General features: G+C 37.3%; 1 protein-coding gene across 10 annotated transcripts in view; it reads left to right on the top strand.

The window, feature by feature from the left end:
- Positions 1 to 15,000, top strand: part of LOC135208550 (homeobox protein OTX2-like) — a 308,299-nt gene that overhangs the window by 251,595 nt on the left and 41,704 nt on the right. The window contains exon 1 of one of the 10 annotated variants that reach the window (XM_064240863.1): positions 4,632 to 4,839. The exons of 7 other annotated variants lie outside the window; for them this stretch is intronic. The gene's annotated coding sequence lies outside the window, so the exon portion shown is untranslated. Of the gene's footprint in view, positions 1 to 4,631; positions 4,855 to 15,000 lie in introns of those variants that run through there. 2 more of the 10 variants (XM_064240856.1, XM_064240853.1) reach the window with 2 other exon arrangements.

Below are 15,000 nucleotides of genomic sequence, written 5' to 3' on the forward strand. Positions count from 1 at the left end.
AATGAACCTTACACTGTAAACAGTGAAAAAAATAACCCTTGGCATTCCCGGAGCAGTGAAATTACATTTACCTTGAGCATTCTTACATTGGAAAATTACAGCGTAAAGTTACTTTCCCCTTTACTTGGCTTTGTTTTAGTCAAAATTTTCCTTTTGATTTTCAAAAAAAGAAAAATGAGCTCCAAATTCTTTTGACAAAAAAAAAAATCGTGTACCGAAAAACAATTATCAACTCTGCATTAATGCCGCGAAAAGTAACTAAATTTACCTTCTTGTATGGAAAATTACTTTAAACTTGGATTCTTGTAGCAAAAATTATTTTGCAGCTAAAAATTCCCTTCCACTTTGCACTCAGGCAGCTCAATATTAATCTCTAGTTACATCTCAGCAGCTAGAAACTTCTACCTTTGCTTTCTAACAGCGAAAATAGTTCTCTATCTTTCACGTCATATTCTGGCGTCGGGAAAATTTCTTTGACTTTGAGAGTCCTGCCTCGAAAAAAAAGCTTTAATTTTTCACATATCCAACGTAAAATTACCTTTGCCTTCGCATTCGTGCATTGAAAAATTATCCCCGACTTCCCGCTTTAGCATCGAAAGATTGTGTGCTTTACTTCTTGTGTTGCTCGTGAGCGAAATCCTGAAAGAAAACTATAATCTTTAATTTTACATATGTTCAACGAAAAATCGCTGATGAATTCGGTCTTATGCCGAGAAAAAATGACCTTAAGCTTCTCGCTCAAGCATCGAAACATTCTTCCGTCACTTGTGAGAGAATTCTGACGAAAAAGCTTTAATCTTATACATATCTTCAACGAAAATCACCTTTGAATTCGTGTTCGTATAGAGAAAATGTAAAAATTACGTGCATAACTTCTCGTGGCACTCGTGAACGAAGATCCTGAAGAGGAAAAAAAACTAATTTTATGTATATTCAGTGAAAAATCGCCTCTGAATTCACATTCATACAGAGAGAGAGAGAGAGAAAATAAAAATACAAAAATTTCCGTGCGTAACTTCTTCTCGTGTCCCTCGTAAGCGAAATCCTATGACCGCCGTTGTTGTCCTTGTGACCGGGTTAAGGTAAGTGGGGTTCATGAGAAGGATCAGAGTTGTTGGTGTAATTGTCGGCGATCTCTCGGCTCTACTTGGCGACGGATTGAAAGGCCTTTGACACCACCACTAATCAGTCTTAACGAGATATACATAATGCGGGAGCATCTGACACAGCGGAAGGGATCTGTGTCTGGCCGAGGCTTATTGCTCAGTGATTTGTCAATGCTTTTTTTCTTTCTTTCTTTGAATTTCTACCTTCGACACCTGGCAACGTTGGGTATCATCAGGCCCAGTATAAGATGAATCTTGCGCTAAGTGGGTCTTACGTTCTTAGATTGAGTGCTTACGTCTGTTGCTAAATCGCTTGCAGGTGTAGCAATATCACAAACCTCAACGAATGTGGTATTACAGCTTTAGTACAGTTCATTGCTACTACATGCCAATTTTTCATGTGATGCTACAGAAGTTATTTAAAATGTAATACCATTTGTGGCCTGGAGATTACATAGGGTTCAAACGCGATGCTATTTTGGGCAATATTTGTCGGCCAAAAAGGATACAGTGGATTCGAAATCTTAGCAATATTTGTGACCGTTCTCTGTCCGCAGGGATTATCCTACTACGATGTCGTATTACAAAAGGCATACTTCCTTTCTGAAATCGGTTCTGTTTATGTAACATTTTTTTTTATCCTCTCGTGAGACGAAGTAATGAAAGAAAAACTAGAAGGTGATTGAATATCATTGCACGTTAACTTACTTCTACAAGTTGATTTTGTTTGTTTGCATGGCACCAGTGGTTATTCAGCAACGGGATCAACGGCTTTACGTGACTTCCGAACCACGTCGAGAGTGAACTTCTATCACCAGAAATACACATCTCTAACCCCCCAGTGGAATGCCCGAGAATCAAATTCGCGGCCACCGAGGTGGCAGGCCAAGACCATGCCGATCACGCCACTGAGGCGCTTCTACAAGTTGATGTTCGTTCATAGAGCGTTTATGAATGAGCAAAGGAATTTCAGAGTCCTTTGATATGAAGAAATTCTGACAGTAGAAACGAGAACCAAAAACTTTCTTAGATGTTTAGTTCCTTCGATCGTTTGGCTTACACCCAAACGCAAGGACATGGGAAATTCTCAGCAGTGGTACCAGAGGATTAAGTTCGTAAATTTGCTTAGATTTCAGTAGGCAAAGATATTTTGCTCTTTCGTTTTTGCTCGCGCGCATCTTCATATTTCTTAGTGGTGGCACTATTGCGCTAGACTAGTCGCCTTAAATATCTCTCTCTCTCTCTCTCTCTCTCTCTCTCTCTCTCTCTCTCTCTCTCTCCTCTATTCTCTCTCTCTCTCTACTCTCTCTCTTCATCTCTCCCCTTCCTCTCTCTCTTATCTCTATCTCTCCTCTCATCTCTCTCTCTCTCTCTCTCTCTCTCCTCTATTATGATTTGTCACTCAAGCTATTGTAACTATATCAGTATACACTTCACACTAGCAAATGCAGACCTACTTCATTTGCCCAAGCTTATAATGATGTTTCTTAGTATGACTTATTCAAACAGTCTTGAGGTTCTTCCGTTTCATGTGGCGTTGCATGAATATTTAAAGGGTTGCCTGTTTGTAACGTATCCAGTACATAGTAAATATTGTGTAAAGTTAAGCTACTGGAGTTTATACCTTTATGCTGTTCCCATGTGCAGATAAAAGGGGCGGGGTAAACATAATTCAGTGACCTGCATCTCATAAGGCCAAGAGTTACTGAAACTTGCAACAAACATGAACAGTGTATTTTTAACATTAATGGGTCGTCATGAGACTTGAAAACTAACAGCACAGCAATTGAAACTGAAGAACGGCGGAGATAGTTACACCTGCAGTAGCCGAAAACATTTTAGTGTCATGGCATAGTACTACTACGATTCTCAGACTTTATTCCGGTAAATTAAGTAACTCCCACCATGCCACCTCTTCTCCCATTTCCTCTATTGAGATCAGCCCTGTTTTTTTTTTTTTTAATTTTTTTTTTTTAGGCAAAACTTGTGAATTTTTTCCACTTTCTGTTTTTCCTGATTCCTATAACCATCCTTTATGCATAATAGAAGAGACGCATGAGGCAAAGTATATGCCAGGTTGGAATCTGGATGCACGATTGGTATGTATCCCGATGCAGTAATATAACAGATTGGTATAAAGTAAAAACCACAAAGGCTAGAGGGCTGAAATTTGTTATGTTAGATGATTGGAGGGTGGATAATCAACATACCAATTTGCAGGCCTCTTGCCTCAGTAGTTTTTAAGTTTGAGGGCGGACAGAAAAAGTGAGGACCGGACGGACAGACAAAGCCATCTGGTAACGTAAAAAGTGTCTTTCATTCTAGGAGGGCGTCACATTTCCCTATTCACGTCATTAAAAGAAAATTTCGCTCTTAGAATGTATTAGGAAACGTAGCTCTACTATTTAAAGTTCATTATTATTCCATTTTGTTGGCTGAATTTGTATTGCCTTCAATTGCAGGATTGTATTGCAAAGCCTTTCTTCATACTTTCCAAGGTTAAGGATTTTCCTGAGTAAGCGAAGGCTCTGATGTTAAAGCAATGTGACGAACATGCGCGACTCAAGTTTTCTATAAAGTAAGATGCCAAGAGATGCCAGGAATTGTGGCCGCATGATAGTACCCTAAGTATGCTGGACGGAACCAGATTGCTTATGTATACCAATTTGACACCAAGAGGTCTAAGCATACCAGGTTGACATTCTGATACGTAATTATACCTGAATGATACCCAGATACATAGGGTATACCGGATGATATTCATATACATTATGGGTCTGTAAATGAACCAATTCGTAAAACTTACTTGGTATATGCTTTGAATTTTAAGTTTTTTTTTCTGAGTGGTTCGTCGAACTAAGTATCTTTTTGGGAGTGCGTTATTTACAATTAACAAGACAGCGTACAGAAATACACACACATAATACACTCATATATGTGAATACAATTTGTTGAAAACTAACGCTCAACTGTTATTTAAATGAGAAAGTTTTGCTGCTTCTTTTTGAACCCTTAATCATAGCATTGTGTGTACTTCCTGTTGGTTAATTTCATACGGTCTCAAGACAAGTACAGCTGTGTTCACTTTTCATTTCCATTATAAACGTAAAAATCGCGCAAATAGGTAACGTCTCGTTATGACTACCCTTTTCAAAATCAACACCAACAGGTTGAAAGGAAATATACCGACTTATTTCTAACTTTTCCTAGTTTAATTTTTTTCCCAGTGAGTATAACGGTGTAAAAAGATGCATGTGATGTTTTCTTTGTAGCATTCGGTACTCTGATCTCTCTTTGCCTTCCAGGTAATTTCCAAAGCTCTGGTTCAATAGCTTTTTTGTTTCATATTGGTAAGTCACCGTCGCGAAGGTAACAATTAACGCACTAATACTAATAACATTATGATCTCCGCATCGTTGCAGCATGTGTTAAAACTATGGTTTTGTGAAATATTGGTACTTTAAGCTTAACAACTGTGTCAGTGATACTCTAGTTCTGTAACACAGGCCAACCAAGGTGAGCAAAGTCTTGCGCTCCTCCGCTCGAAGTAGTCGCCTTGGTCTTGTACAATTATTGGGACGAGGAAGGCAGGCAGTAATAGTGAGTTCTGGGCAGAGCTTGACAGGATTGGGTGATCCCGAAGACTCTGTGGTTGAACTCAAGAGAAATACTTCTTATACTTGCAAATATAGTGCTTTTGGAGACGACGTTTTATTACCGTGCTTGATGACAGGTGGGTGTTATTCAGGTAGGATCTTGACGGCCACGTTCCTGTTGACTAAGTAGTCCATCTCTCTCTCTCTCTCTCTCTCTCTCTCTCTCTCTCTCTCTCTCTCTCTCTCTCTCTCTCTCTCTCTCTCTCTCTCTCTGCTTAGTAATGTGAATAATAAGGTCTATTTAGGCCTTTAGTACTTCATTTCGAGGCCTATTTGAGTTATTTTGGAATTGTATAGACAGCTGAGCGAAGCCTATGAATGAAGACCCTCGAGAAATTTCATTGAGTAATCCGCCTTTGTGTATATGAAAACCCCGTTTTGCGTGTGGACTGTCGGGTAACCGAAACGACCAGAAGTATTAGTGATAGAATGATAAAAGGGTGCAAAAATAACGTAAATCAGGGATAGGCTACGTATACGCCTTAGTCCGGTGCTTTTTTTCTTGGGGAGGTCTTGTTTCCCCCTCAGAATTTGGGGTAATGGTCGATTAGGCTGTTTTATTATTAATTTCATTTTTATTATGATTATTTTATTTTCATTACTTCTAATTTTGTTATATCGGTAGTGGTGGTCTGATTAAATTATCCACGTTGCTGAATCACGAAAACGCCTATATGACTGATTCAGTTCCCAAGTCCCAGGTGATTCTTTTATCTTGACGTAACCTCAACAAGCAGCATATCCTTCATCGGGGGAATTCTTAGATGGACCTTCTCAGCCACTTCTTACGGTCACTGAATCTAAGGAAATACTGCTAAACTGCGTCGTTATTTACATCGACTTTGCATTTCCTAGAGATTACTGGTTCCTCATTGTGACCAAAGACAATACACGAAAGATGGGAAACTGACTATTAATACCATTAAAAAAAACATCCAACCCTTCAGAATGCGCGCCATCTATTGATCATGCCCTCAACTAAAACTTGGCTGTGGCGTAGCGCGACTTTTTTAAATGTTAAAATTTATTCTTATGCAGCAATAAACTTCTCTTTATAAATTATTGAACACTAAATCGATTAATATTGCTTGTTAACATGATTATAGGGCTCTATCATAGCTTATGACTTATATATTAGACATTTCTGAATCATTAAATAAAATCCTTCAGTTAATGTAACATTAATTGCTAAGTATCTTTATCTAAAATTGAGAGGGCAGTTAACATTAATTGCTAAGTATCTTTATCTAAAATTGAGAGGGCAGTTAACATTAATTGCTAAGTATCTTTATCTAAAATTGAGAGGGCAGTTAACATTAATTGCTAAGTATCTTTATCTAAAATTGAGAGGGCAGTTAGAATGAAACAAACTTATTCTCATATTATCTTATTATTTCACCAATATAGTATACAGTAATTATTTTCCTTTTTTTGGGTTTGTGCTTATGATTGTATACTGTACATACCTAAGCGACTGTACACAAATGTTCTTGCAAAGAACATAAACAAAGTAAAAGAAATGGCACATGCTTCATTTGCATGCAATAGTCATACAAGTCATGCAAACAAAACATGCACATATCAGAATTTAAATAGCAAACAAAGCATGTGATAATCAAAACCAATAATATGAAATCAAACTGAAAAGGCAGACTTAACTTGCATGCTGATTAGGCAAAAGTTAAGCAATATTTGTTAATAAAACTAAGAAAAGTACAACAACAAAGTAGTAAAAGTAAGGTACCCTTTCATAACAAATGCAATGCTGTATTTTACAGAATACTGTATAAGCAAAAATCTAGGTTTAACTTAATTTTCATAAGCAAATCAAAATTGAAATCATAAATCAAATAGGAAACAAACCTATTTATAACAATTTATTAAAATCTCATAGCCCAATTGTGGGAGTTCTCAAAAATGCATATTCAATTGGGCCCCCTTTTATGAAGGTAATGTAACCAACACTTCTGCCTGGTATTTTCTAGTAAAATGCCATTTCTGCAAGAAGTATGCACATTCCTAAAAAAATTTGAAACAATTATTCTAATTGACTTGAACCATGTTTCTTTTTGCATCATGTACAGTACAAGCAAATATCATAGGTTTTCACAACTTGTTTTGCCAATTTATTACTACTGTATTACTACGTACATTTGCTGCCAAATGGTAAATTTACTTTGGAATACTATGTGGGGTGTTGGTACCAATTACAAGATTTAATTTTAAAAATTGAACAATTATGAGCATATAATGCAGAAACATAGATGAAACGGTAAGAATGAATTTTGTGGGAACAGATATGCTGGTTTGCAGGTAATTTTTTTTTTTATTTTGAATGCTTTTATCCATACATATAGGAAAATTCAATCATAGATTAAAAGGTTAGTGAACTTGAAATTAAAGTAAAACACTCTAACTTAACTAACCTACTTATGCTCTCCCATATGAATGCTCCCACAAGATCCATCCTTCCTGATGAAACAACTTTGGTTTGTTAAATAGTTGCTTATTAAATGAAAAATTAAGGTAAACATTTATAACTACAACCCAAGGGTAAGCTGCTGAGAATATAACATGACTACAGTATATATACAGTCAAAGTTGCTGTGAGTAGCCTATCTGGAAAAGGCATGGAGACCCAATATTCACGAATTGTATGACAGTGATAGGAATTGGTATGTTTATTTCATATTTCTAGAGATTTTCAAGATATGCAAATATAACTTTAAGGTATTTATTTGAAATACAATTGACGCCTGTAAATGACATGAAAATACAGTTTTTCTAGTTGATTTTGATATGTTTTGCAAGATAGCTTCATTTCCATTGCGAATTACTGTTGACATAGTTAGGTAAATGTTGGCATGGTTATGGTACTGCTGATATGGTTAGGTTTACTGTTGATATGATTAGGCTACTGATGTACACTACCAGGAAGGTTAGGTTGGTTGTTGGGGTTTCAAATGGCAAATTTTTTTTTCTAGTCGAAAATCACATATAAATATATTTTCTTTCCGCTTAGAGGCGTCCACCGTATTGTAAATATTTTCCAATATTTATTTCGGAATAACACTGCACCGGCATTCAATTTTGCTTTGGTCTATTTTATTTCTTCATTTTCTCTAAAAGTCATCATGTACTTTGTAACAGATGTAATAATTTTATTACCTTTCTTTATTCTGAGGAAAAGCATGAAAAATCAGATGGGGAAAATAATTGTTCGTCCTATTGCAAACCACACACGGGTGATGATGGCTACGCCCACTCATGATTGAAATTGAATGCCCCGCTTTGTGAAAAAGTAAACAAACAGACGATGTAGGCAGGTGCAATGCTACCGCCATCTTCATTTCATGCCAGGTACTAAATTGTATGCGGCCGATGCGGCTGTGGATTGAGCTTCCCATCTTTCGTGTATTGTCTTTGATTGTGACTCTACCCTTTTTAGGAAATATTTTTCCCACATTATCGGTAAAGAAGTGATTACCTTGGCACGTATTATTACGATAAAGCCACAAAAAATTTAGGATTCCTTGAGAAAGTAATAGGTACCTTTACGAATTTTATTACTAATGCTGCACATATAGAATGCATCCTAATCAGCTTAAACTAACCGAAGGCACAACTTAACCTAACCCGAAGGACATCCCCCAACCCCAACCCCAACCCAATGTTCCGATCTTCCCCCCTAATTATACGACCGTCGTAAAAATATCTAATCATCGTGCCCTTATGATTGGCTGATCGAGATTCTAAACTCCCAAATCAATCGAAGTGTCTTGTCTGCAAGTTGAAATTCTTGCGCGATTGGATTGACAAATCTCGATGTAAATTAAGAACTAAATTCAGGCCGTCCTAGTTTGAAATTGGTCTCATCTTTAGTATAGTTGAAAATGTAGTTTTGTAGTTTGTGTTGATAGCGTAAATTTAGGTAATTATGTTAATGTGGCCTCAACGGCTTCAAAAACGAATGTGGAAGGTGAGGTGGCGATGAAAAAAATTTTTTTTTTTAAATAATTGACAGGAAAGGTAATTTACCTGACAAACCATTGTGAAGTTTAGCCGTTGAGGTTGCATTAACATATTTAATTAAATCTACGCTAAAAACACATCATAAACTGCAAAACAATATATTCAAGTGTATTAAAGATGACAAATTTTGAATTAGGACGGCCTGAATTTAGTTATTTAATTGGTAAATATATTAATGATTGAAATGGTTTGTAAAATTAGGCCAGTGTAAAAGTGTGCAGTTTAGTGCTTGTTGTAATTCACCAACATTAGTTTCTCTGTAGTATTTAAATTATATATAGTAATAATAAACCTTAGGAAATTAAAAATGATCTCCTCATAATCCAATTAAACAAGTACTTACAGCTCATTCCGGCCCTAAATCCAGAAGACATTTTGGAAGCCGTTTCTGTGTGGTGGTCGGTAGTGTGTTACGGCGAGCGCGCGGGCGCGCGTTGGTGTGGCTGTATCATTATCTAACCAGCTTGTGGGTGGTACGTGACAGCCTTAGTAAGATATACGGTTACGAGATGATATTTCAGAATCTCTTTGAAGAGGGTATGGTTTTGTTCCTCCCTCTCTCTCCCTCCCTCCCTCTTTCTCTCTCCAACACCACCACCCATTCCTCCCCCTCCCCACTTTGCCCCCTTTTTCTCATTGTTCCGCAGCCGGAACGGAACGATTTTTTAAGAGGCTTTCTGTGGCGACGTCAGTCCACGAGGTCTTCGGGACGGAGTTGAATATATTCCAATGTGTAGCAGTATCATCGCACATTCTTCCCTTTTCAGTGCCTTGGGATTTTTTGGCGATGCGCTCATTACTACGTGTGCTGGCATTTCGACGTGAGCGAATTAACAACGTTCGCTCCTAGTTTTGAACCGGTTAATGAATGCGTATGCAGCAACGGGATTCAACGAACGCATAATGACGAGTGCGTTTTTCGCGTTCATTAACATCCCTCGTGTGTGTGGGACTTCGAGGACTCTGTCAAAGGAACGTTATCTGTAGAAAAGAAGAGCCGATTCATTTTTCTCCTTATGTGGAGATCTTAAAGAGATAGTTTTCACTTAATTTTGTTATAATTGTCATTTCCTATAGTATATTTTTTTTTATAAAGCCTGTGGGACTTTGACGATAAGGAGAGGATGTAAGTTGTAGTATGCCCACGTGCCGTATACTTTTATTTAGAGGCTGAAGTGCTGTGGGCGTCTCCCTTAGCGTTATATAGAAATTCCCTCGACAGAGTCATATTTCGAGAGTTTATAAAGCTTTGTAATATAGTAATATAAGTTCATGTATAGACCGGTTTTTATCCGCTTCAAATAAAGTCAGTCAGAATAGGTGATTGTTTTTGAAGGTCATATTTTATTTATTTATTTTAATAATACGGATGTTTTCTCGTGAATACCAGTTTCTTCGTTATTTTCGAAAACTTGACGGGTATGTGAGGCAGCAGGTATCGATTAAATCGATGCAGATTTGCTATCAATCGTTAGATTTTGTTAAGGTTGTAGCATCAGCGATGACTTCAATCCTGGAGCTCCATTGTGAACCAAACGTAGTTACATAGTGAACATGCTCCATAGGATCTTAGTGTCTGGCGAGTCTCAGTGTTTAAATTAGACGTAGGTTACTGAATAAGGTTGTTCTGCTTCTGACTGGACTTTCTTTTGGAACGAGAACTCTTCCCTGGTGTTGTTGAAGGGCAACAAAGTAGGAAGATCTCGCTGCGTTTCTTGGTCAAGGTTAGTTTCTCAACGCCCATCGTTAATTTTCAGAAACTTAATGTGCTTCTTGAATTTCAATGATTATAGAAAGCATTGTTACCAGCTTGGAACATTAACACTTTTACGGAAAACAATTTTTTTTAAGGCGCAAAATAACTTTTTGACCGAATGGTTTCTGAAGAACGAAATTTAGTTAACATTATAGCCTAAAGATGAGCTTCGGAGAAAGGAGACATTTGTCAGTGTTTTAGACCTGACGGTGTCGCAGACCCCCAGCAAAAGACGCCTGGGTACCGGCATTCATTCTCTCGAATTCGTATATATACCTTTAAGAGAGCAGAAGGTTTGTGTACCATTGCCAGGCTCCTCTCACGGCACCGCAAGGTATGTTGCCCCAATTTCGACAGCCAACGTAACGCCTTTGATTCTGTCTCTCTCTCTCTCTCTCTCTCTCTCTCTCTCTCTCTCTCTCTCTCCATATCCTCCTCCCACCGAGGAATTTGTTATTGTCCCAGATTTCAAAACAGCCCCATGGGTTCGGAAAGGAGTGGGGTTTCTGTTGGGCCTTTCTTAGACAAATTGGCGGCCGGGGCTAATCCGCGGGTCGGGGCCTTCGCTGAAAACTTGCGAATTTTCCACTCCAGTGGCTTTAATCTCGGCGAACCTGTAGTAGGGGGAAAAGCGCGCACTCACACGGCGATGAATTTGCTTTTATGTTTTCCTTTTTTGCGGGTAAACTTAGCCATTGTTTGCTTTTAGTTCAGTTGTGGTTATTTCCTTGCATAAAAAAATGGAACTACTGAATTTTTACATTTTAAGTCACTGAAGTTTTACTTGAAAAGCCGTTTTCTTGATTTCAAGTGCTCTTGTCATACCTTGTTGTTAGGTACTGTTTTCATTTCGAAAGCTGGCATTTAGACAACGCATGCCGTCCTGAACTCTTAAACTCCTGATTTCTACATTCACTTCTCTTATTCAAGTCCTTTAAGATGGGTGTAATTACTGAAATATTATAGGATATTTGTATATTAGTCACTGACCCTTACAGAAAATATCCAGATTTGTTACGAACATAAGTACCTCTGTGTCTAATCCGATGTCTGCATATCTTATTGTAATAAGTGCCAGTTATGCGTTTTATATTAGCTATTGAGTGACCATTTACTTTTTTTTTTTTTACGGGATTTAGGATCCCCAGCAAGTGATGGGATGAATGACTGGTTTGCCCAATGAATCTAGTGACAGTTACTACTTGGGTGATTGAAATTACGGCACTTGAGTCTGCTTAGGCGGGATATTTGCGGGCAAATAAACTTTTTTGAAGATTTTAACAGGTTGAATGGGTAGTATGCTTAGAACCTGAGTAGATTACGGTGGTTATCAGTAATGATGCTCTCCCAATGAAAGTGATTTATGTTATTAGTTAAATTTTAATTTCAAGAATTAGCGCGAGCAGTTTCTTACTGAATTAGATATAGTAAACTTGTGATTAGTCTATACATAAAGTGAATCCCATCAAATGTATCACGTGTCTTACTGAATTAAGTAGAAACTTATGATTAGTATTATATAGGCCTATATCAAGTGAATCATAGGATGTTTGAATATGAGTGAAAATGCACTAATTAGTATATGAATTTTCAATTTTAAAAGTACATGTTGTATTCTTTAGCTTATCGTGGTATAAATTCCAAATTTTAACCACAAGTATGGATTATTCAAACCTTATTTTTCACGGTGATTACCCTAAAAACATAAAAAGACTATAAATATTATAAAGATAATGACCCGTTAGGGTCACTGTCTTGGAAACATCTGCTATATTAACTATAAGAACTGATAGCGCTAATAAAATATTAATCATTAGTAACGGGTCTGGTGGTGCTATAGTAGTGCACTCTTGTAGCTAGCGAGAGTACCTGCAGTAGATTGTAGGCGGAAAACGGTTCGATATGGGCACGTTGAATTGAAATCCACTTATGCCTCTGTTGAGCCAAGCAACGAGATTGATCAAGTTCTAGTCACAATATGGTAGATAATTCTGATGAGTTAACAAGATTTCTACTGCCCGAATATTCTTCAGAACTTGGAGACCTGATCCTCTTCGGGAGTAGCGCCTCGTATCCCTTCGTATCTCGTTCCGCCTTTTCCTAGATAAAGGTCAAGTTGGTGTCTTGAAAACTGACCACAATCAGGAACACCTGTAGGATGTGTAGATTAATCAGCAATATCTTTTAAGTGGCTCTTGAAAATGACAAAATCGCTAAGCGTTGTGAAGAGGCTAATAAGCTATTACTTCTGAATTACTGGGACTTTCCCACCAGCGCAATGGTTTGTCACGTGTAACCTACCCCAACAGTGGGTCATATTTTGGAAGGTAGTATCACTAGGTGGTCACCATAACTATTCAGACGTTTTGCAATAAGTAGAAGCATATCACGTGCCCCCGTAGGTGGACAGTTCCGTCAGTGCACCTCATTCGGTGCAATGTAGGCATTACTTAAGGTTCTTTGCAGCGGCCCTCCGGCCCCTAGCTGCAACTACTTTAATTACTTTTACTGTACCTCCGTTCATATTCTCTTTCTTCCATCTTACTGTCCACCCTCTTCTAACAATTGTTTCATAGTGCAACTGCGAGGTTTTCCTCTTAATGTTAAGAATCCATATAAATCAAAATCAAATCGAACGTCACTTGCAAAGTTAGTTATATATACACACATAAACACTGCATGATGCAATCTTATAATGGCACTCGGTGTTCCCTATCTTACATTTCATCATCGCGGTGTTGAATTACCATAGAGTACGAAAAATTACGCGTTTATGTAATGAGATTAAAATGTGTTTAAAAACACTGAATTTCGTCGTGGATGACATCAAGTATCGCAACCATTAATTAACTAATTTTATAAAGCTTGTTTTATAGCCGGTGCTGCTGGTTCAAGTTCCGCAAGTAATGACGAATGGTTCCCCAAGTTCTAATACACTTCAAGGAAATCACCTAATCTGATTAAGTTATTCAGAAGTATTGCAATGAACTTCTTGTCTTTCTACAGCTATTTGGTAATTTATTCTAGAATAAATTTTTGACCCTTTTCTAATATGTACCTGAAAGTGGCTGGGATTTTCAGTTGAAGTTACGCCGTATGAAGATCGAATTCTTCTGTGAAAAAATTTATATATATATATATATAATATATATATATATATATATATATATATATATATATATATATAAAAACTTGGATATTTCTAAGAGATTGTTCACTCTAAGCATTAGCACGGGAGCCTGAGAGAGCCTAGCCTTTGAATATAGCCTGTAATACTTCCCATCAGGATATTTTAGTTCTCTATATGGTATATTTTGCTTTGCTAGGTTTTTTTATTTTAAGTTGGATATTATTTACGTGATAGTGCATCCATTTTGGCTCTGTAACTGTACCTTTCATATGGTGTTTTTCATCTCATCTAGCGCTGTTCATTTTAAGAAACTCGAATAAATAGTTAATTCGTATGCAAGATACACTGCAGCGAGCGCTATTGCTACTTGTATAAAAGAACTCCCTTTTTTTAATTTTTTTTTTATTTTTTATTTTTTTTAGTATGCAAGAGAAACCATGTATTATGGCGCTCTTTCTTAAAAATTGAGCATCCGTACCAGCCATAAAATATTCCCGCTCCTTTCTGCTATTGTCTCCCAGGCGAAAGAAACGCCGAGCGGAGAGCTGCTGATGTTTTTTGTCAGACCCTCTTTTCCTTAGGCTACCGTTCCATTTGAAGAGTTTTTTTTTAATTTTTTAAATTTTTTTTTTCTTCAGCCTCACTGGACGACTCCTGTTTATTTCACATTCTTTGAAGGTTATTGCACATCTCCCTATTCAACAGGTGCTTGAGAAATTTATTTTTGATGGGAATATGTAGACGTTATGTTTGTAAAAGCATTTACGACATTGATGAGTATTCCTAAATAGAGGCTGATGATGAATGTTCCTGAATAGAGATAGTTTTGCAAGAATTTTTGTGGCTAGTAGTTTGTGAATGTTTTATTACGTGGCTGGTATTGGATGGAATGTAATGGTCATGATATGTTTGGTGACCCAAACACTCACAATTACAAATAAATTTATATACATACACTATATATTCATATAATGCATATTTCATGTATATTTATTTTTATTTATTTATTTATTTATTTGATACTACATCCACAATGTCGTAAGCATCTTTACAGTGTACTGCAGAAAACACCTGCAAAAGTCCTCAACGAATAAAACTGGAGTTACTGGCCTGGTCAAGTCTCGCCCAGAGCCATAAAATGGAGCGCTCCCTCCAGTGTTGCATTTCTCTAAAGTTGTCTCATAAACCATTTCTAGCTCGATGCAATCAAGGGCAGTTTAATTTTAGAGGCACATAATGCCTAATTTATAGTCCCTGTTCGCGGCGTCGCAGCCGAGGCTAGACTGCATTTGCATATAAATCAGTTTCATGGTGCTATTC

The sequence above is a fragment of the Macrobrachium nipponense genome, chromosome 35 (assembly GCF_015104395.2).
Source record: "Macrobrachium nipponense isolate FS-2020 chromosome 35, ASM1510439v2, whole genome shotgun sequence".
NCBI classification, from domain to species: Eukaryota; Metazoa; Arthropoda; class Malacostraca; order Decapoda; family Palaemonidae; genus Macrobrachium; species Macrobrachium nipponense.